Source organism: Triturus cristatus, chromosome 6, assembly GCF_964204655.1.
Source record: "Triturus cristatus chromosome 6, aTriCri1.1, whole genome shotgun sequence".
Taxonomy (NCBI): Eukaryota; Metazoa; Chordata; class Amphibia; order Caudata; family Salamandridae; genus Triturus; species Triturus cristatus.
The window spans coordinates 649,938,418-649,960,896 of record NC_140589.1 but is presented as its reverse complement, the minus strand read 5'-3'; the positions used below and the strand labels follow the sequence as shown (position 1 = coordinate 649,960,896).

Here is a 22,479-nt window from a genome sequence, read left to right as displayed (position 1 = left end):
GGCTTCTTTGGGTAAAGCAGACGCTCTAGATTACGTCCCCCCTCCAGCTAGAGCTGCTACACTGGAGGATTCCCAAGAAGGCGAAAGAAGCGTGGACTGCACGTTAGGTGAACAAAACGCTACCGAGCCAGCCAGAACTATAGTAGCTTCCATCCACCGGGAGCCTGATACTGTAACGATGGATCCTACAATGCTTGATAAGCTATGCTCTGACTCTGAGGAAGAGGCGGAAGTATTGGAAGAAATTAAGGGAAAGAGACCTTTGAGATCATGCAGAAGGCAGCAAAGCAAGAGGGGGGGTAAGACCGTCCACAGGAGAAGAGGGGAAAATCACCTACCAGATAGCTACATCTCCCCTAAATCCAAACCAAATGTAGAGATCACAAAGGAACCCAGTATTACACTGAGCCGCGAGCACTTTGGTTTGCTAATTAAACGTATAGAGGCAGCTGTTGACCTAAAACTTAAGGCTTCCATTGACTGCCTTACAGTCAAATTGGACACCGCGAACGCGGAGCTTAAAAGACTAGGAGGTCTATTGGACCAACAGTTGGCTAAACTATCTCAGGTGAACCCCTTACCCCCTCAAATTAGTTTAGCAAGCCCCGATGTCATGGGAAAAAGTGCCACAATAGCCCCCAACCCACCTTCTTTGATCCCTCTGGCTAGTTGTCCGGTTAACAATCCTACTGTTCCCCCAGCCATCCATCCTCCACCAGTAGATCTGGATGTTGATCAGGCTGGGCGCTTCCAGAGATCTGGCCCCTTATATAACACTAATGCCGCAAAAGGTAGGCGCATCAATACTATTAATTTGCCCCCGGATTGCGCCCCTTATGTTATTGTACTTGCAAATGTTCCGATGTTTTGCTCAGGTAATTCTGAGCCTCAAGAGGAAGCGCATGATTCTCTTAAAAACAAAGTGGTGGCTTGGTTAGGTGCTAAATGTGGTTTCCCTTCTAAACATGTTGGAGATATCATTACGACGAGAAGAGTGAACTGGATTGGCCCATCGAGGAAAACATGTAGAGGGGATTGCGTGGTTGTGAACTTTAAATACCCACAACATGTGGCCACAGTCCTCCTACGGGCCGCATCCCTGTTGGAGGACAATAACAGTATCCGAGTCCGTCCGCTTGGGTATTTCTACAACCAGGCCAATTTTCCCTCCTTGCCCAGACTAAGACTAAATCCATTTACCCCGGTGGGGTCCAGTTGGGCTCATCAAAGTTCGTTGCAGGGCCGTGATAACCCTAGTACATTTGGTCCCCCCATTACAACGTATAATAGATTTAATGCGCTCTCAGGCCTCGACCTCTGTGATTGACGGGGTGAGGGAGAGGGTACAGAGGACGCCGCCGTAGCGGCCCCAACACCAGCGGTCCTTGTACCTTCTTCTGAGGCGGTCAAGAACAGTTCACCAGAGATTATTATCGACAAAGGGGACACGGTTAGACTGTTATCTTGGAACATTGCTGGGTTGCGGTCCAAGAAGGGAGACCCCAATTGGGAAAATTTTGTAAAGCGCTACGATATTATCGCTTTGCAAGAGACTTGGGATCTGGAGTGTGATTATTGGTTAGACGGCTTCACTTCCTTCTTTGTCCCTGCTTTGCCTTCTCCTGCCGGACGGAATAAAGGAGGCCTTATGATGCTGGTTTCGGTGAATTTAAAAGGCAAATTGATCCGGATAGACTGCGCCTCCCATAGTTTTATTATTCTGGAGTTAACTTTAGAGGATGGTGGTAAACTACTTTTGGTTAACTGTTATAGTGCTCCTAATAGCAATCCAGAATCTATGCATTTTAAATGGTTATCTGACTTTTTAATTCTCTACGGAGACAAGCATTCCACTCTGTGTCGATTCATTTTAATGGGTGATTTTAATGTTCATTTGTGCTCACATTGTGTTCTGGTGGAATCAGACGGGCCAGACAGCGTGTCCCCCCCTCATTTAGAACACACACAGAAGGGTCGGGCACTTGAACATGTATTGCAGGAAAATGAGCTATTTGAACCTGAATTTTATGATAATAGTACACGGGTTGCCACCTACACGGGAAGGGCTAGCAATTCGATAATTGATTTTATTTTTGTCTCGAGATGTTTCCTTAATTATGTGATTTCATATAATACAATTGCTATGCCTATGAGTGATCATAATCCTGTGGGATTGGTGTTAACGAATAGTGCCTTCTTGTCGAAATCTGTTGTTCTCCATCGGACTATATTGCCTGTAAAGGAAAAGGATCAGGGGAGAAGACTTAAATGGGAGACGGTTGTACCGGAAAAAAATTTCTTAACTTTATCCAACTCAGTCGCGGAAGAGTTAATTGTGTGTGCCACTCCGTCAGCTGGGCACAATGACATTATATCCTCCTTTGAAGATATTTGCCGGTTTGTGTCTAGCAGTCTCTCAGCCAAAGGGCAGGGGGCCAAACAAAAGCCGGCTAAAGGCTGGTTTGATAAAAATTGCAGTAAAGCTCATAACCGCCTTAAAAAAGCCCTCAATATTCGCCCAAGGGATAAGGAGCTTGTGGCGCGATTAAGAAAGGATTACAACACGGCCATTACTTTGCGTAAAAATGAATTAAAAAGCAAAGCTTGGGAGGACTTAAGGGATAAAGCCACTCTAAAAAATAGCGCTGAGTTTTGGACAATAATAAATTCCCCATTACTTACAGGTGTTCAAAACTCAGTACAGGAATTAAATATTCCAGAGGAGGATTGGCTATGCCATTTCGAAAAAATTTATGACAGTAACAGGGAGCCGGACCCTTTCACAATTCCAGCAAATGAGTGCCCCATGGAGCCTGTGAGATTTGAAACCAGTGAGGTACTTAGAGCCATAGAGGAGACAGCAGGTCGCAAGGCCTCGGGCCCCGATGGAGTGCCAGCGGACATGTTCAGGGCAAACCCGCTGTTTTGGGCGAATATTTTAACTAGAGTTTTTAATGCTGCTGCAATAGTGGGTTTCCCTCAGTCCTGGTCTTTAGCTACAATTGTCCCAATATTTAAAAAAGGGCAGAGAGGAGATCCGAAATGCTATAGACCAATATCGCTTTTGGACTCCTCGGTAAAAATTTTAGGCAAGGCTGTCCTGGCAAGGATTTCTGCGTGGGCTAAGGGGAATAACATCTTGTCCGAGGCACAATTTGGCTTTAGGTCAGGGAGGAGTACTGAGGACCAATGCCTCAACCTCCACCTCATACTGTCCAAATACACCAGAGCAAAAGGGGGCAGCTTATTCCTTGGTTTCATGGACCTGTCCACAGCTTTTGATCTTGTTAATAGATCTAAGCTGTGGGCAATGCTCCTGAAGATGGGCCTCGACAGTTCCTTGGTACACTTTCTGGCGGAGCTCCACAAAGATCTGAGGGCCCGCATCAGAATGACCACCGACGGAAAGTGTACCGAGAGTTTCAGATCCACTAGAGGGGTCCGCCAGGGATGCATCCTGGCGCCAATGTTGTTCACGCTTTACGTGAACTCTTTGGAGGGCTACCTAACGTCAGCCACAAAGGATTTCCCGAGCATGGGGGGTGCACCAATTCCGGTGCTCCTCTATGCCGATGACGCGGTACTTATAGCTAGGACCCCAGTTGCCCTACAAAAGCTACTTGACGCCTTTGGCAATTTCATGTCTAGTCTCGGCCTGGTGATCAACAAAAGCAAATCACATACCATGTCAGTAGGATGTGGTAAGCGTAAAGAAAAAACCTTTTTTTGTGATGGAGAGGTGATCACTAGTGTCAAAGTCTTTACCTATTTGGGTGTGATTTTTGACCAAAGGGGAACCTGGACACCGCAGTTAACATCTAAAATGAATGCGGTAAGAAGTTCATATGCTGCAATTTTGGGGTTTGCTAAGAGATTGGGGGGGAAACCTATGGAGGCTATTATGGCCGTCTATAAAGCTAAGACAGTCGCAATTGCTAGATATGGTGCAGCTGTCTGGGGTTATGTTAATTCTAAAGATATCCAGACTGAGGAAAATAAATTTCTTCGCTCATTGCTGGGTCTACCCCAGTCAACTGCTACCCACTCAGTACACCTTGAGTTGGGGATGGGCTACATCCTAGACATAATCAATCTAGCTCCACTCTTGATGTGGATAAAGCTTTGGCTTAACCCGAACCTTAGCCTTAATCATCGGATCATTAAAGATTGTCTCCAACTTGATCACAGGAGGGATATTCAGTGGCTGTCTTACATTGAAACCACGACAGCACTCCTGGGACGCCCTGAAATTTTTAGTAGACCAGAAGCCCTGTGTAAAGCTGACTTGCCGTGGGTGAAAACAAATTTTTTTAGAATACGCATGGCCGAGCGCGAAGCTTATGATCTATGTAAACCCTCTGTGAGGGCCCATGTTTTGATAACTCCATCTTGTGTGCTGGCTCCTTATTTAACAGTGGTAACCAATCCCTTTCATAGATGGCTTTTATCCAAATTTCGGTTTAATCAAACTTATACGGTACTGTGGGATGAGAAAGACTGGTGCAAGCTTGAGGAATCGTCTCCATGCAAATGCGATGGTTTCTCTATTCAGGATAATGCCCACTTTCTGTTTTTTTGTTCCTTCTATCATGAACCTCGCACTAGATATTTAAAATCTATTCTGAAGGACCTGGGTTTTATCCAGTATAAGCCTGCATTGTTTTATCTACAGATGTTGCTTTCTCCATTAATTATGTACTGCACTGCTAGTTTTTTGGCCGCATCTGTCAGATGCAAGAGATTAAGGCTAAGATTGGAAGAGCAATAGAAATTTGAATCCATCTTTATCGCATAGTTGAGTGCATTTGTAATGTATTTTATGTAAATAATGCCTTTTTATTCTGATTTTTTAAATTTATCAATTGTTTAATACTGTTTTAGATGAATTCTATGATATTTGCTGTAGAATACTTTTATGATTTTAATTAATCGAATAAAGTGGAACTTGACTTGACTTGACTTGAAACAAAAGCAATGGCCTGGATTAGAAAATTTGTATTATTGGTAATGGTTCTCCCAGGTAGCTGTCATAATTTTAGTAAATAATTTGTAGTCATTAAGTAAACTAATTGGATGATATGATCCTGGCCTTTCTGGTGGGTTTTCCTTCTTCAGGAAACTCACTATGATTGTTTGGGGAAAAAGTTTAGTGAACTACCACCCCTCTAGGATTATATTGAATAACAGCACCAACAGCCTTGTTATTTGCGGCATAAAAATGAACCCTGGGCGGAAAACTACGCTACACTTGCAGAGTGTGCATAGCAAGCGCAACTACGCGCTACACAAATCGCACGTAGCACAGTGCAAAAACGCGTAGCGTGGCGGTATTTTTTGCTCCCTTGCAGTCCTCAACGTCAAGTTGGTGACCGCAAGTGAGCAAAATCAACATCCCGGCGAGACTTTTTCCTCTTTTGCGATCGGCAACTTCAATTTGCCGATCGCGAGCGTGGAAAATAAACCTCCCGGCGAGATTCTCAACGCGGGGAGGTCAGTTTTCTCATTGCGAGTGGTTGCGTATGCTCGGGACCGCTCGCGATGAGAAACTACCAGTCCGCGTTGAGAAAGCTGCCGCTTGAGTACAAATATACTTGAGTGGCAGAAAACTACCGCTTGCACTGTGCATGATGCCATTCGCAATGACTGCACAGTGCGGACAAGCATCCGGCACTGTGCAATCATTGCGAACAGCATTTCCCTACCGCACTACGCAGTTTGTGTAGCTGCACGTAGCGTGACACAGTGCAAAGTGCACTTCGCGTAGCATAGCGCGATTACGCGAACTAAGCCCAGGGTGAATAAAAATGTTGTATAATTCTATTGGCAATCTATCCCAGTTGCAAGCTTTTCCATTAGAGGAGTTTTTCATGGCTTTGTTCACTTCTTTTATTAAAATAGGTGTCATTACCTAAGCCTGCTGAACCATACATAGTGTGGGTAATTCGGTAGTTCTAAGGTAGTTATTCACCATCTTGGGAGCTAGCGGGGAAGAGAAAGTATAAATGCCTTTTATAGTGCATCGGGAATATCTTGTCGATTTCCGTCATTTGTTCTACTATTTGGCCGCTATCTTCATCGAAAATAGATTTGATGGCAACATTATTACATCTGTTTTTTAACTGACCAGGCCAGGAATATCCCGGCAGGTTCACTCTAGCCATTTAGCTGCTGTAGGCTGGTGCTTCTGAATATCTTGTCTGGCCTTTCTTAGCCTAGTTTCAGTTACTTGTGAATAGTATGTTAAATGCAACTGCGAGGCCTAGTCTAATTCCAGCTGCAATTTCAAGGCAGTCCCTTTTATAAGTTTAAGAATATGTGCTTTAGAGAATATCACCTCCCCTCTGATAAAAGCCTTACATGAACCCCAAACCGAAAAGATTGGGGCTGAACCAATATTTGTCTTCAGAAACTCGGTGTGGCGGGCTTTCATAATTGTAACCCAGTCTTCTTCAGTCAAAAGAGTCTTTTCGAATGTCCACCGCGGAAGTTCTCCTGCATCAGTCCTGATCCTGATTTTGGTCATCAGGACAGAGTGATCTTAAAAAGGGTTTGGAAGAGTCCATGATTTCCTTTTCTCCCATTGATGTGAAATTAAAAAGAAATCTATTCTTGAAACTGAAATATATCTTTTGGAAAAACTTGTATAAGTTCTGGATAATGGATCTTGGACTCTTATGGGGTCAATTAATGCTAAATCATAGATAATTTTAGCCAGTCATCTGTGTGAATTTGGCTTATTTTGTGCTTTGTTCTTGCAAGTGGAATCTAGGTGTAAGTTCTGTAGAATGTTAAAATCACCTCCCATGATCATTAAACCAGATAACGGACCTAATATTTTTTCAAGTTCATCCAGAGCAGTTGTGTCGTCCTCTACTGGGCCATAAAAACTGACTAACTGGAGGATCTGCAAACCGATCTTTAAACTTGCAACTATTCATCTTTCTCTGGGATCCCTATTAATTTGTAGCATTTCTCCCTGGCAGTGACATATGAGTAAAACAGCAACTCCCCTGACTGCCACACCAGCAGAGGCAAAAAGGGCATGGAAAATAAAATTTGGCAATCTGTGGTAGTTGTTATTTATTTTCAAATGTTTCTTCTGGAGCAAAAATGACTTGTGGCTGTCATGTCACAAGCCACTGGAGAGTGGATTTTAATTGTGTTTAGTTGTTTAACCCATTGATATTGCACAAGACGATCTGAAATACCTGGTTGTCAGTCATTTTCATTTAATTGTTCTTTCACCACTGCTTTACTTTTTGTTGCCCATCCTATTGATCGGTGTCTCCTCCAAGAGCACTTAATTTTTTAATAAAGATGAGCCTGTTTTTTTATTTTTTTCTTCCTCTCTTCTACCTGAGATAATTTTCTCCCTTTCAACCCTTCTACTTTCTGTGACCCCCTACCCTCCCTCCTCTCCCTACTGCTAGCCCCACCAAACATGGGGTTGTGCCTCTCTCATGCCCTACCCCACCACCCGTGCCACTGTACCATCTGCCTATGGGAGTACTTTGGAATGGTACTCAGAGAGCTCTTCTAGGGAGGTTGGCAAGATTACCATGAACCTTAAGAAGCTTCATCGTCCGATTGTACATAATCATATTCCATCATTCTTCAAGTTATATTAGATATTTATTATCGATCTATAGTATGTGCTTTCCTATCATTCATTATTGCTGCCTCTTCGTCCCCTTTACTGTGAGTAAAAAATCCTTAGCACGCTCAATAGACTGAAATATATGAGAGAGGCCCTTAAAAAGAACCTTTAATTTTGAGTGCTGTTTTATACCAGCTGGAGCACCATCCTGTTTAAATTTGTCTATCAGACCAACAAATTCTCGAAGTCTTCATGCTGCAAAGAACAGCGTATGGGGGTAAATTCTAAATGAAAAATTGTCCGGCGTGCAGATAGATTTTTTCGTAACTGCCTGAGTGAGAATTTGTTCTTTAATCCGAGTATCCCTGAAGTTGTCCTAGATTATTTGAGGGTATTACGCATTTGTAGATTGAACCGCTGGGACCCGATGTGCTCTGGAAATGGTTAAGTCAACACCTTTGACTATTTCATATGGGAGAACGATTTTTTTAATTAAATCTGAAATCAGTTGGATGGAGGAATGCTCAGCTTCACAATCCACGGGTATGCCCATGAATATTAAATCTGAGTGCTGAACACGATTTTCCACATTATATAGATTTAACCGGAGATTTTCCAATTCGGTTTGCATGTTGTTCCATTTTACGTCCTTTTTTCAGTGGTTTCTTCAAGACTGGATAACTTAATCCCTACCTGGGTCATATGGGTAGCAAGTTGTTGGAGATTTTCATTGATCTGCCCTAACTGCTCATTAACTTTAAAAGGTGCAGAATCTTGTGAGAGCTTAATTTCCCAAAGTTCCATTAAAATTTGATTTAATGTCTTCTCTATCGAAGAGGGTTGTACTGGATTCATTGTTGCAGCAGCCAGGTGTCTCCTATCTGACTTAGCACATTAGTTGCCTGAGAATCTTGTTCCGAGGTAGTGGGTGTATTGAATTTAATTTGGAAACCCATCTTTGTTTTGTCAGGATCTTCTACATTCCTGTTTTGGCCATTCGGAGGAGCCCCCACCATAAGTAATGGCTATATGAAAGAGTAGGTTGATTGGATGTCTGAGAAAGGTACTGGCTGGGTTGTTTTTTGGCTGATGATTTTTCCTAGCTGTGCGAGTTTTCATTGATGGATCTCTTGAAATACATTTAATTGAGGCACCTATTGACAGGCATTTTATGAGATTTAATTAAGTTCCTGGTGTTTGCAGGTATATTAGGGGATGCGAGAGATGTCACAAGACCACCGCAAGCTGCATCTGTGCTACACAGACCACTTCTTCAACTATCCCAGTCCTTCTCCTCTTGAGAGGGGGTTAGAGCCCCCCCAAGCTGCTTCTCCTTTTATCCCTTAGCCTTTATCTTGCTGCTACGCTGAGTATCGATTGTGTCCGTGACGCATCCAGCTTTCTGTATAATCCTTTTTCCTCTTTTCTGGATGTCTGACTTAGTTGGTTGTTAAAATCATCCTCATGATCTCAGTCTTGGGGGCATGGTCTGAGAGGGATCCAAACCATAAAACTAAGGCAGGACTATCCTCACCGATGAGATGGCTTTAGCTTGTTTGTGAGGATATCGTAACTTTACTAAGCCACAATATACTGTTAATGTAGAGAGTCTTTAGAGCTAACTTGTAGGCCCAATTGAACCCTCCCCTTTCCCGACAAGGAGAGATATCTTGCGTAACTCACCTGGGAAAAGCTGCGTCTCACTGCTGCCTCAGGATTTTCCAAATTCAGAGGTTCATCAACTTTGTCCTCCAGTATCCGCGGAACCTTATCACCAGTGTGTGGAAACGTTGAAATCTTTTGTTAAAAAGAAACAAAGCACTTTATGTCCATTGTCAGCCAGGTGATTTAGCAACGCATTTGTATCATCTCTGCAAGCCTCTCTTGTGTTGGTTGCAATCAAAAGATCATCAATGTATTGGACCAGAACCGAGTTGTGGGTTAAGGCTAGGAACAGTGATATGTTATAGGGGTGCACCCCTGATTCTCCACCTCCTCGTTTTAAATTGAAAGTTTTTGCAAATTAGCATAGTGGTGCTGCACCGCTGCATGTGCTGTCGACGCACGTTTATTGATAGGTGATAGATGAGCTTTATTCAACAAAAATGGCATAAAAGCTGTTTAAAATAAATTTTCCCATAAAAGATAGTGCAAATGTACTACGTTTCCAATTTACCTGAGCAAAACATACAGCAAACAATGGTCAATTAAGCTCTAAATTCGATAAAACATATTTCATCTAAAAGTAATAAAAACAAGGTAACTTTAGCAGATGCCCAGTTCAATTTGTCAAATATATTTCTAAAGTTAAGAAAGTATAAAAACTATTCATTTCATCATCAAAGTAGTAAGGGGACAGATTTCTAAATTGTTATTCATAAGACCCCACGATAGCAGCAGAGCTTTGACAAAAAAAGTGCTTGTGCCGTAAAGTGCAAATAGTTTTTACATTAGAACATAAAATTGTCACTTTCCTAGTTTCTGGTAAAATTAAACCGATCATGCGAGGGCTTTCGACCTCATGAGCCATGCTTGTTCCAAGAACTTTGCTACACAGCATGCAAAGAACGGCCTAGGATCAGACCTAAGTATGAGTAGTGCTGTGTGGTGGTCCAATGTGTCCAATTGCTGACAGAGTGGCTTCAGCCATTTGGCCCGAGGTGCTTTGTATGCCGGGCAGGCAAACATTAAATGGGCAATGCTTTCTGTAAGGATCATTCAACATGGACAGTTTTTCTCATTGTTATCGGCCCACTTTGCTGTCACCTCGCAGACGGGAAGGGTTCTCAACCTAAAATGCATGTACAGCATTCTGTCTCTTGGTACCAGAATTGTGTCAAGGAAGGTCTCAAGGTATCTTGTCTGTTTCTGGAAGAGAAATTCTGCTGTTTGTTTACCCACGTTTGGTTTGGAAATCTCCCGTTGGTCCACCCAATCCCAATATATGCGTTTGAGATCTTCTCTTCTTGGGGGTTCCTGACTGTCCCAGCAGGTTCGAAGGCCTATGGCTGTCAGAGTTTTTTTGATACCAGCAATCCAGCCTATTTTGCAGCCGGTATCTAGGCGGATGATCTCAGTGAGTGGGTCAGCATAGGAAAGGAACTCCGGAGTCCGCCTAATGCGGGTCAGAAAAGTACGGGACGTAGCCTGGCTACATCAGCTATTGGCCGCCTACCCATATCCAGCAATAAGGGACTCAGGGGAATATACCTAGGAGCCATAACAAGATCTCTTAAACTGCTGTTCTACTATGATCTATGGCAGTTAAAGGCCATACATTTGGTTTTTGAGCTGTTTATTACCAATCCCCGGTTATCGCAGAAGGTTTGAAATCTGTCAATAAGGTGTTGTAGTCCAACTGGGGTCTTTGATATCAACTGGGTGTTATCTGCAAACAACAGGGTTGGTATCTTGTTGCCACTCAGGGTAGGCGAGTCTGCAGGCTTCTCCAAGAGGAAATCAACTACCCCATTCACATAAAGGGAGAACAAAGTTGGAGCCTGGATCTGGGAACCAGGTCAAAGGCAGTTTTCAAATCGATAAAAGCGAGATAGAGACTGCCCTTGCCTAACACCACTACCTTCCAATAAATGAGGAGGAGTCTGGACACTTGGTCCATTGTCCCAGTTTTTGACCTAAAACCGGCCTGGTACTGGGATAGGATTTCTTCTTCCTCGGACCAAGACTGGATCCTATGCAAAAGCATCCGGCCAAAAACCTTCTGCATAGTGTCAATCAGACTAATTGATCTGTAGTTGGAAGGGACACCTTTGCCACCCTTCTTATAGATAAGGACAACTTCAGCCACCTTCCATGACGCTGGGACTGGTGTGCCATTGGCTATTTCATTTGCTACAAGTGAAATATAACAAGCCCAGTGGTGGGGGTCGACCAAGAAAAGGTCCCCAGGCAAGCCGTCAGGACCTGCTGCTTTGGAAGGAACAATTTTATTTATTGCAGCTTCTGTCTCTTGTAAGGTAAAACACTCCTCTTCAATACTGGTTCTGTTTGGTACATCTGGCTCGCCTTCTTTACTAGCCTCTGCTGTTGAATAGAGTCCCTTGAAGTAGTCACACCAGATATGGCTAGTGATATAATTTGGGGGAGGACGTTCACCCGCCTTACTTCCCCAAGTAACCAAATTCCAAAACAAACTGGTGTCTTTGGAAGAGCATGCATCTTTGAGTTGTTCCCAGCGTGACTCATCTCACTTCTTCTTTGCCTCCCGCTGTGATGTTTTGTAGGAATTTCTTGCCAGTTTTATGAGGGTCTGATCTTTTCCTTTAATAGGTTTGGCCAGAAACAGTTATTTTTCTCTACAATCTTTATTGTACCAGGAGTATGGGTCCTTGGTTGTGTACCTGGGTTTTTTGTTCTGCTTTGGGGCTTGGAAATATGTGTTAATTTGGCTAATAGTGTACGTGTGGGCCTTGTAAACATCCGCTGGTCTTGTTAGGCTTAGAGCCGCGGTGTGCAGTTTAGCCGTACCTACACTTAGCTCGTATTTAATACCTGTAATCTTTCTGTCACTCAGGGCTATCTTTTTCCATTTCAAAAATATTTTACAGTTAGATGGGACTATGTCCCTAGTAGCTATCTGTAATTGTTTTTTTGACTGGTGACAGGGTGCCTCCCACAAGGGCGTCAAGGTTAAACACAGGGGGTTGTGATCACTGTCTGTGGTCGAGCCCACTGACATATCGATCATGCTCCCCCATAGTTTTATATCAAGGAGAATGTAATCGATCCGGGATGGACTGCTGGCTCTGTTGTAGGTATTAGCACCTTGTCTATCAGATAATGTCCTGCCATTGGCTGCCCTCAGTTCATACTCCATAGTGATGGCATTAAGTTGGGGTACCGGCTGTGTCCACCTTTTGATTAAGGGGAGGTCGAGTTGGGGTATTGCCCACCTACTATCCCGATCTTCTAATCATGATATGCCTTCCAGTGTCAGGGGTTCGAAGGTGCAATTAAAGTCCCCCGCAACTATCACTCTTGCGTGAGGTAAGCAGTTAGCTAAGCATTCGTTTAAGGCTATCAGAGTAGGTGAGGGTCTACCTCCCTTGGTTCCTCCTGCACAGATGTTAAAAAGTTCGATTGTGGGTCCGCCCCTAGGTCCCCTAATTCTTAGCCATATGATGTCCGGACTTGAACTTGATTGAAGTATGATTCGACAATCTAGAGTAATCCTTATCCAAACAATCAGACCCCCCGATGGACGCCCTCTTCCCATTGAAATTGCAGGTGAATGAAAACAGGTATAGCCAACTTTATGTAAAGGGACCAAGCTCCATGTCTCCTGAAAAATACATACATAAAAGCCTTCCACTCGTTGGTTCCAATGGGGCAGTGGGATTTTACTGGTTAAGCCTGCCACATTCCATGACACAATCTTCAATTGCTGAGGGTCTGTAGGACCGAAAGCGTTGCTTTGTGTGGGAATGAGAGTAATGGTTGGCATATGAGATAATGTTTGCAGGGCTATATACTCTTAATTGCCATGTGTTTGTTCTTCATATATGGAGATAGGGGAACTGCATGTGCATGCCCGGCATTGGGAACTATCTCTAGAGCAGATTGGGAAGTTGGGAGGAGTAGAATTAGGAAAGGAGCTAGCTGTATAGTTGGGGCTATGTGCTATGCTGGACAGATCAGAATTATGAAAGGGTATGTCCTGTAGTCAGTCATTGGTTTCCAGGGAGGAGCTGCCTGCCAAAGGTATTAGTGGTTGTGAGGGTGATGTCTTGCCTTGCTCTAATGTTGAAAATGCCTAAATTGAATGAGAGACCCATCAGGGGCACAGGTGCGGAATTCTAGAGCAAGGAGGTTTTCCGCCATCTCAGTTCCCCTTAAGGTGATCTCGATATTATCCAAATGATTGGTTGGAGAGGAACACCTGTGTGCTCTAAGAATGTCGTCTCTAATCACTGATCGACAGCCCCTGACATGGCGAATCCAATGGATCACCTTATTTATCAAAGAGTCTTCACTCTCGTAGGCGTGCTTAGTGTTAGTTTTCGGGACATTGGTCATAAGAATTCTTTTGGGTTGTGGCAGGCTATATGGCCAGGTACTACATACACCCCCTCCTCCCCATTCAAGACCAGTGCTCCCCATTCAAGGCCCGTGACAGGAGAGAAGTTTTGGATGCAGGGGGCGTGACACCCCCCGGCCATATTTATTATATACAATTAATACACATTAATCATAATTCCAATATTTACAAAATGTAGCAGAAAATATACTTTACACTGATTACAATTGATAAGTACAGTTATCCGATGGCTAACCTTAACATAACTCTAATACAAAGGTTTCCTATCCATATCTAAGCATATCTTTATTAATCTTTACAAACTTTATTTACTGCGTACCTAATAGAGCCTACGGCAAGGTCACTAACTGGCGTCAGATCCTTATCAATTTCTAACCACGCCCTCCAGCCGGTGTGCGTATGCGCAGAGGGCCCGTTCGCCGTGAGGGTACTTCCCTTCCCCGGTTACCCCTGTACGCTCTATACCTGATCTCTATAAAGGGGCCCTTGCAGCCGTTGCACACGTTCGGGATGGCCAATCAGCCTAGAGAAAGCGTGACTCCCTCCTTCCCCGCACCCAACTGCCCCTGGAGTTCTAGGAGAGACCAGTTGTCCCTCCCACTTGGGCGACACCATTCGGGAATGGCGCCGCCCTCTAAGGACCTTAAATTTACTGCTCAACAATCATGACCTTACCGCCACAGGCTAGCATAGTTGACCGACTATCTAGCCCCCCCTGTGCTCACTAGAAAGGTCATCCCCTACGACTCAGGCCCCTCAACCATGCCAACATATTCTCCAGGAACACCTCGTTGCCTACTTGGGCTAAGTGAACGCCGTCTTTTAAGAAGCACGGTTCACCCCTAATGCATCCATGGGTGATGGTCTGTAAGTGTGGAGCCCTGAAAAGTCTCTCAATCTTGTTATTAATTCACCTTGCAGAGTGATTCAAAGCCTTTACAGATTCCCCCCACCTCCATTGGAATCGGGGTATCATCTGGGACCACCCGATAGTGCAGCCCTGACAAGTCTTAGCTAACCAGCCTATTTCAGTGACTATAGTTTCCACCAACCCTCTTCTTCCCAGTCTTGCTAAGTCATTCCCCCCCAAGTGTAGTATGATTATATTAGGGGGCGGACCCCTCTTTTTTAACAGGTCCAGTACGATACCCCTGAACCGATCAAAACATAGCCCCCCTTTTCCATGGCATGCTATTTCAAATCCTGCCTGTCGTGCTCTTTCGCTATAATCATTTGTAGTAAAAAGGTTAGACAGACGCCTTACATATGAATGGCCTATGTTCCCCACAGTCTGTAGCCTTTCCTTCCGTGGTGATGATATCCGCATTGTTGAATGATGCTGGTGCAGTGTCTTGAGTTTCTCCCCTGCGTGACAGGCTTGAGAAACTGTAATGGAAGCAGAAAAAAATGCGTCAGCGCTGTGTGGCACTCTCCCTCACAGCATGTGTAGGCACACATAACGTTTGTAACAATTGGACACCCATCTCCCTATCCTCTGTACGTCGCTGTTTGATGGACCCCTGGCCGTTGCCTCAGTGGCAGCCCCTATCCTAAAGGAGTGGGTACCAAAACTTTCTGGATTCTGACCTGATTTCAGAACTGTCAAGTCCAACACCCTTATGAATTGATAGCTTGTCAGCGAGACCCCATCAGCATGGATCGGGAAAGACCCCCCTACGTTAAGTGGCCTGACCTGTAAGTAGCGCTCAACGTGTGATATAGGGCAGCATGGGTTACCTTGTGCCCGGTGGAGAACTACCCCATCACCCCGGGCCTCCTGATCGGTCTTGGACTTCTTGATAGATATTAGTAGGGTGTTGGCCCTGATTTTAATGCATTCAAAATGCAGGCCGCGGTGTATGTCCAGCTTGTTTTGTGCCACTAGCTCCCCAATTTGAAATGCGCTGTAAAAGGCCAACGAAAAGGCCACAGTGAATAACCGCACTTCCCCTGATGTGCTGCAAATTGCGGCGAGGGCTGCCAGTATTGACGTCAGAAGCTCCACCCCGATTGGCTGGCTTGTGTCTGCCACCCTTTCAGAGCCTTCCTCACTGTGAAACTGTTAGTGGGATCACCCCTGTCGCTGATCTGAGCGAAGAAGGAGATTGCCGCCACCTGTCTCCTAGCTGCTGCCGCCGAACACCCGTTGGTCCTTAAACAACCTAAATATGCAATGAGTGCCCCAGTGTCGTGCCACCGCTCAGCCCACCCCGCACCCAAGTAATAACAATATTGCCAAAACGCCCCTTCGTATGCTTTCCTGGTCCTGGGTGCTAGGCTGGCTGCCACGAGGTCCGGTAGGTGGGGGCACCAATCTGCCAGAGTCGTTCTGGGAAGAGGGTGGCATACTCTGCCACTGACGGGAGGTGAGCCCTGAAAACCTGCATCTTAAAGTGAGAAAGTGCATCAGCAGCATGATTAAGGACACCGGGCACGTGTGTAGCCCTAAATTTCACATTCAATTTCATGCATGTGAGAACAATCTCCTTCAAGAGGCGGAGAATCATCTTACACCGAGCCGCTTGCTGGTTGATGCATTCAACCACGGTCATGTTGTCTGACCAGAAAACCACTGACTGATTTCGCAATTGTTCAGGCCATACTGTCAATGCCACCCATATGGGGAAGAGCTCCAGGAACCCAATGTTACCTGTTAGACCATTCTCTACCCACCAAGGCGGCCAACGTTGTGCCACCCACTCGGTACCGAGTATGGCACCAAATCCCTCACTGCCCGCGGCGTCAGTCATTAAACCCAAATCCGCGGCCGCAGTGGGCGGACCGGGCCACACTACTCTGCCATTGAAATCCTGCAGGAATGCCATCCAAATCCGCATGTCCTGCCCAACCTCAGCGGACAGCCTTGTGTGGTGATGTTTCTCCTTGAGGCCCGCCATGGCTTGGGAGATGGATCTGGAGAATGGTCTAGCCATTGGAATGACCCTTAAAACAAAGTTCAGTTGCCCTACTGTCTGCTGCAGCTGGTGTAGTGTGACCTTCTGTTTGCCCAAGCATAGCTGTAATGCAGCCCTGAATTTGTTGACTTTGTCCCTGGGTAACCTAAAACATCTCTGAATAGAATCCAGCTCAATGCCCAGGAACTCTATCGTAGATGCCGGCCCAACCGTCTTTCCTGGAGCCAAAGGAACCCCCAAATCATGCATGAGCACGCAAAATTCCTGCAGCGCCCACCCACATTCCGGGGAGCCCCATGTCCCCAGGATAAGAAAATCATCCAGGTAATGCATGACCCACCGGTGCCCTGTCTTCTGTCTGAAAACCCATTCCAGGAATGAACTGAATTTTTCAAAATATGCGCATGAAACAGAGCAGCCCATTGGCATACACATATCCATATAAAAACTCCCTTGAAATTTAAAACCCAGCAGGTGATAGTCGTCCGGATGTACCGTGAGTAACCGAAAGGCCGATTCTATGTCAGATTTTGCCATCAACGCACCAGGGCCCAAGCCCCTGAGGGTCTCCACCGCATGGTCAAAGGACGCTTATTTAACACTGCAGAACTCATTATCAATTGCATCATTAAGTGAATTACCCTTGTGCGCTGACAGGTTGTGTATTAGTCTGAATTCCCCCTCTACCTTTTTGGGGACTACACCCAACGGGTAGGAAACAAAGTTCTTAACCGGCACAGACTTGAAAGAGCCCGCCACCCTACCCAGGCGTAACTCCTTGGCAATCTTTGAGGAGACTATACCTGGATTGGTCCTGGCAGAGAGTTGGTTCTGGCACCCAGATGACCCCATATAGTTAGGGGCTGGTATCCTAAAACCATCTCTGAATCCCTCCAACAGAGTTCTCGCCGTAAGATGGCATGGGTATTTGTTGAGCCATGGAGTCAGAGCCATCAAATCAATGGGGGACCAAGCTTTGAGCGTGGACACCATCTCACTCTGCTTTTTTCTACCCTTATCCTTTGATTTTTTGAGGCATTTTGATTCGGGTGGGATGGGTTGGTGCAAATGGAACACGCGTGCTTGAACCTGCACTGACCCTGTGGTCTGGTGCAAGTCTGCCTGTTGAAGTCCCAGCACGTCCCCTTCCTTCCACTATTACTGCTTGAACTAGTGGTGTAGCTTGTGTTACCCTGTGACCGAAAGGGCTGAAAAGGCTGAGCTGGCTGCTGGGACTGACTCTTTGTGTTACCATGGCCCTCTCCCCCGAAAAGATCCAACCAAGAAATAGTGTAAATTCGGTCCTATGACAGTGTTGGGTCGGATGCCTTTGCCACCCTGAAATTTTTGTCATAGACTAACCACCCTCTGCCTGCGAATTTATCATGGGCCAGCACTATCCTGTTCTGGTAACAGGCCATCTGTGCCTGTACGTTGTGGAAACGCTCAGCTGTGACTGCCATCAATATGGAAAAGGCCCTAATCCAGTTGATTAAGTTCTCTTCCACCCTATACTTCAGCATCTCACTGGCCCATTCTCTGGTGAGCATATAATCTTTGTTCTTCCTTGACCTCTCCCTTTCGCAGATCAGTAACGAAAACATGTTAATATATTCACCGGCCCAAATTCTGTTCTTTAACTCGAGAGACACGTGCCTGCCCAAAAACTCCCGTTCGGAGCTGATTTCGCCCACGCCCAACATTGGTAATGCTGGCAGTTTACCTGTTACTGTTGTCCCTGGTGCCTCTGGCTGAATCCCTGCTGCCGCACTGGGGACTGACACCCCTTTGTTCTCCAGAGCGCCGGTAGCCCCCCATGAAATGACAGGCAACGGTGCGACTGGCCCAGCATTGATCGGCTCCTTGGGCCCTGCATTGAATTCATGCACAATTCGCGTTGCTTCAGCTAAAGCATCGGTACCAAACTGTTTTGCTCCCACCGCTGGGGCGAGAATGCCTGCCTTCCCAACCATGGCAGAATTTCCACCAAATGTGACACTACATCCTGAGGGCCCCCCCCCCCGTGGAGACTCTTCCAGAGGTGTTGGTAGAGGAACGGCGACCGGGATGGTGGGGACTGGCGCCCCCAGGGGGGCAGGTTGGGGGACCGGTACCACAGAGATCGCTGGTGGCTCTGGATGCAGAGGTGGGGTCAGTGGTGCCCCTGGTGGTGCCGGTACTGGTGGGGCTGTCGCCGGGGGCGGTGACAATGGACACACTGGCTCTGGTACAGGGACAGGCAATGGGGTAGGTGGCACTGGGTCGCTACCCCCGGGGTCTGGGGAGTGAGTGGAGGCATTGCCTTTGGCACACGCTTTTTAGTTCTCACCCTTTTGGGGACCGGCGGAATGACACCCTTGGGAGGCACATTCTCTCCTTCCCGACCCTTAACTTTCTCCCTGAGATTAGCAAGATCCTGCCCCATCTCAGTCACTTTCTTCATCATATCCTCTAACAGCCTCTCCATGCAAGAGCCCTACTCCCCCCTCTTTGCCTTCCCCGCCATAATGCAATTAATCCCAATACACTACCCCTAACGATCAAAAGCGGAGAAAGCTAACTGCACGAGATCAATGGGAATTGAACCAGCAACCTTGAGTGTAGCTGCCTACAGCCAATAATACAAAATAAAACGTTTGTCCTGAGATCCTACACGTTCAGCTGATTACACATTCATATGGCATAGTTTTGAGGAGATCTACCTGAACAGAAACAATGGGAATTAAACCTGCAACCCTGAGAGTCAGAGTCTCAGACCTTAACCATAAAGCTACACTCACAATAGTACAATAATACAAAAGAACGTTTGTATTGTGTTCCTACGCGCTCAGCTGATCAACCGGTCATATGGCACAGTGTTCAAAAGATCTACCTGAACAGCATCAAAGCGAATTGCACCTGTAACCTTGAGAGTAAGCGTCTCAAACCTCAACCGTAAGTCTACTTTACACAATAATAGAATAATACAGGAACAGTCCTAAGGAGATCTACGTGAACCGAAACAATGGAATTAATTGTGCACCCTTGCGAGCAGGAGTCTCAGACCTTTCAGGCTACTGCGTTTGCGCTACTGCTAAAAAGCACGAGGGAACACACACTATGCAGCAGATAAAAAACACATTTTTTGTGCCCCAAGCGCTTGCGCGTGTCTCCCCGCAGCAGTTATCCAGATATTTGTGCCCCGCTGCGCGTGTTATACACCGCGCGCTGTTTACCCGCTTGTTTCACCACATTGGCTTAAGTGCTGAAAACTGGCAAAGCGACTGTAACAAAGCTAACAATGCTAGCACGTGCTCGCAACACACAATGCAGCTGCCGGAGGGGTGCGCGATCCCACGAGCCACTAGCGCCACCGCCTCCCGTTACCTGCCGCTACACTCGGACCGTCTCGAACCGATCGGCCACATCTCAGCGATCAGGTTGCTCGCAAAACAGCAAAAACCGTCCTCCGTCGAATGCGACCTCCCGGTGGGGCGTTTCTTGACCCGTGGTAGAGAAAATGCGACGTTCGCGATGGTCCAGTGGGCACGATCCCTGGTGAAGACACGGTCCAGCGGTTCGCGATGGTCCCTCGGTCCCTTGGTCACGATCCCTGGAAGAAAAAACAAAAATACAAGTTACCGCCTCCTAGCGAGGCGTGTGGGGCAGGCTGGGAAGTCAGGAAACAAGAGGCCGGTTCCCTGGCTCCCCAGCCCTTATACCTGATGATGGTCCGGCCAGTCCTACTGGACGGGCGTTTGGCCATCGTCCCAACTCGGAAGTGATCCAAATCACTTCCGGGTCGCACCTGAGCCAATGGGGATAGGGGGCGCGCATGTCGCGTCACCATGTGCGCGAGAGACACGCCCCCGGATGTAGCGGAGGGGGCCGGCTCGACCACCATACTTTTGGCGTGGCCGATGCCGGCCCCGCCGTTCTAGTGGTGGCTGACAAAAGCAGTTTGCCTCGACTTACTTGTGGAGGAGGATTGGCTTGCCATGGGTGTGAGGCCCTATTGCTGTTTGTAAAATATTGTGGGGCAGCTAGCATTTTAAGCTTATCTTGTATGGGGCTGTCAAAACTGCTCTTTCTCCCTGCTGAAAGATCTTTAGTAGCATGCTTATGAGTGAAAGTAGCGGGGTTAACCAGGTGGTGTGAGATAGAGTCCTGAGAAGTATGTCCTTTGCTAGGAGATACTAGTTCTTGTGGGGGCAAGTCACTGTGAGTGGAGTGTGCATGATAACTATGTACGAGGGTGTTATGCTGCATGCGAGCCGGGTCTGCCTTTATTAGCATTTTGACTAAAGTGGTGAGACCTTCTATGATGATTTTCATTGTCCCAATCTCTCCTCTAAGTGTATTTAAAATACGGTGGGTGTCTAATGGATCTAATTTGTTTTTTTATGCTAATCGTTGTGGTATCACCCGCCAGATCAGGGGATGCTGGCACAGGCTCGTTGTCATTGTTATTATCACTAAGATCCTGAAGAGGTGAAAATATGCTGGCGCAATCGATTACTGGCTCTAAATGAAGAGTACTTGGGCCGGTATTATCAATGGAGGCCGGGGGAGAGCGGGGGAGTGCCCTTAGGTGTCAGTGCAGGCTTTTTGGGTTCAATAGGAGCCCTCTTTGTGAGTTGCTTTTGAAACATCGTTGGGATAACTGGGGGGCAGTTTGGCCTAGGACTTAGGGGGGGCGTCTATCGGCTGGATCGCCATAGGTGCTAGGCGCAGTCTGATTGCCCTCTAATATGACCTCACACTCGTTAATTAAGGTATCTATCCGGTCAAGAATGCAGTTGCTGCCCGGATGTTTGAGTGATTTCCTGGCCCTCTTCCCTTTTACTGCTCGAGTTCCCCCACTTCCTCCCACGCCTTCCATGGTTTTCCATTTCCCCATAATGCGCCCTCAGAAATCAAAGACCGCTGCTACCCAGGCTGTTCGAAATATTAACGATGCCTACGTCCTACGATAACAGGGCATAAGCAATCTTAGCAAAGCAAAAATGATTAGGAAGACCCCGACAGTCAATTAAAAGGAGAGTCAGCACAGTCAGCTTGGGGGTCCCACGCGATGGTCCAGTAAAGAAATGTATAAAGAAGAATGGAACAAAAACACAGTACCTCAAAGAGCGTTTTTCAATGACCAGCATGATCCTTGATGCAAAGTCAAAGGGGGTGGCCCTGCCCTGCCTCTTCCTGGCAATGACGGGCAAGGACGGGCCCGCCCTTGGCCCAGGCTTCGACCGGGCATGGCCCACGGGTGTCCCGCACTGCGGGAGTGCTAAGCAACTTAAGAGGCATAGATGAGGTGCAGGGCTTTCTGGGGTTTGCAGTCCCCACGTTTCGGTGATGGCAGTGTCACCCGCATTGTCTCCCCCTTCCCAGGAGCGGTCCGGCAGCTGGTGGCAGCAGCGCGTTGGGGCAAAGAAAGCAGCGCTTCACTCGCATGGTGTAGGCTCTCCTGTGAGCAGCAGAAGTTTTTTGATCCCACGCCACAGGAGTGCTAAGCGCCTTAAGAGGCGTAGATGAGGCGTAGATGAGGCGCAGGGCTTTCTGGGGCTTGCAGTCCCCAGTTTGCGGTTATGGCGGTGTCACCCGCGTTGGCTCCCCCTTCCCAGGAGCGGTTCGGCAGCTGGTGGCAGCAGCGCATTGGGGCAAAGAAAGCAGCGCTTCACCCGCATGGTGTAGGCTCCCCTGTGAGCAGCAGAAGTTTTTGTATCATGCGCCGCGGGACTGCTAAGCGCCTTAAGAGGCGTAGATTGGGCGCAGGGCTTTCTGGGGCTTGCAGTCCCTACGTTGCGGTGATGGAGGTGTCACCAGTGTTGGCTCCCCCTTCCCAGGAGCAATCCGGCAGCTGGTGGCAGCAGCGAGTTGGGGCATAGAGAGCAGCACTTCGCCCGCGTGGTGTAGGCTCCCCTGTGAGCAGC

The 22,479-nt window shown here is 46.8% G+C and overlaps 1 long non-coding RNA gene across 1 annotated transcript in view; it reads right to left on the bottom strand.

Moving 5' to 3' along the window:
• The window catches only part of LOC146817690 (uncharacterized), a 34,886-nt gene that overhangs the window by 11,252 nt on the left and 1,155 nt on the right, over window positions 1-22,479 (bottom strand). The window contains exon 3 of the long non-coding RNA XR_014962562.1: window positions 9,281-9,394. This is a non-coding gene — a long non-coding RNA (uncharacterized LOC146817690). The remainder of the gene's footprint in view (window positions 1-9,280; window positions 9,395-22,479) is intronic.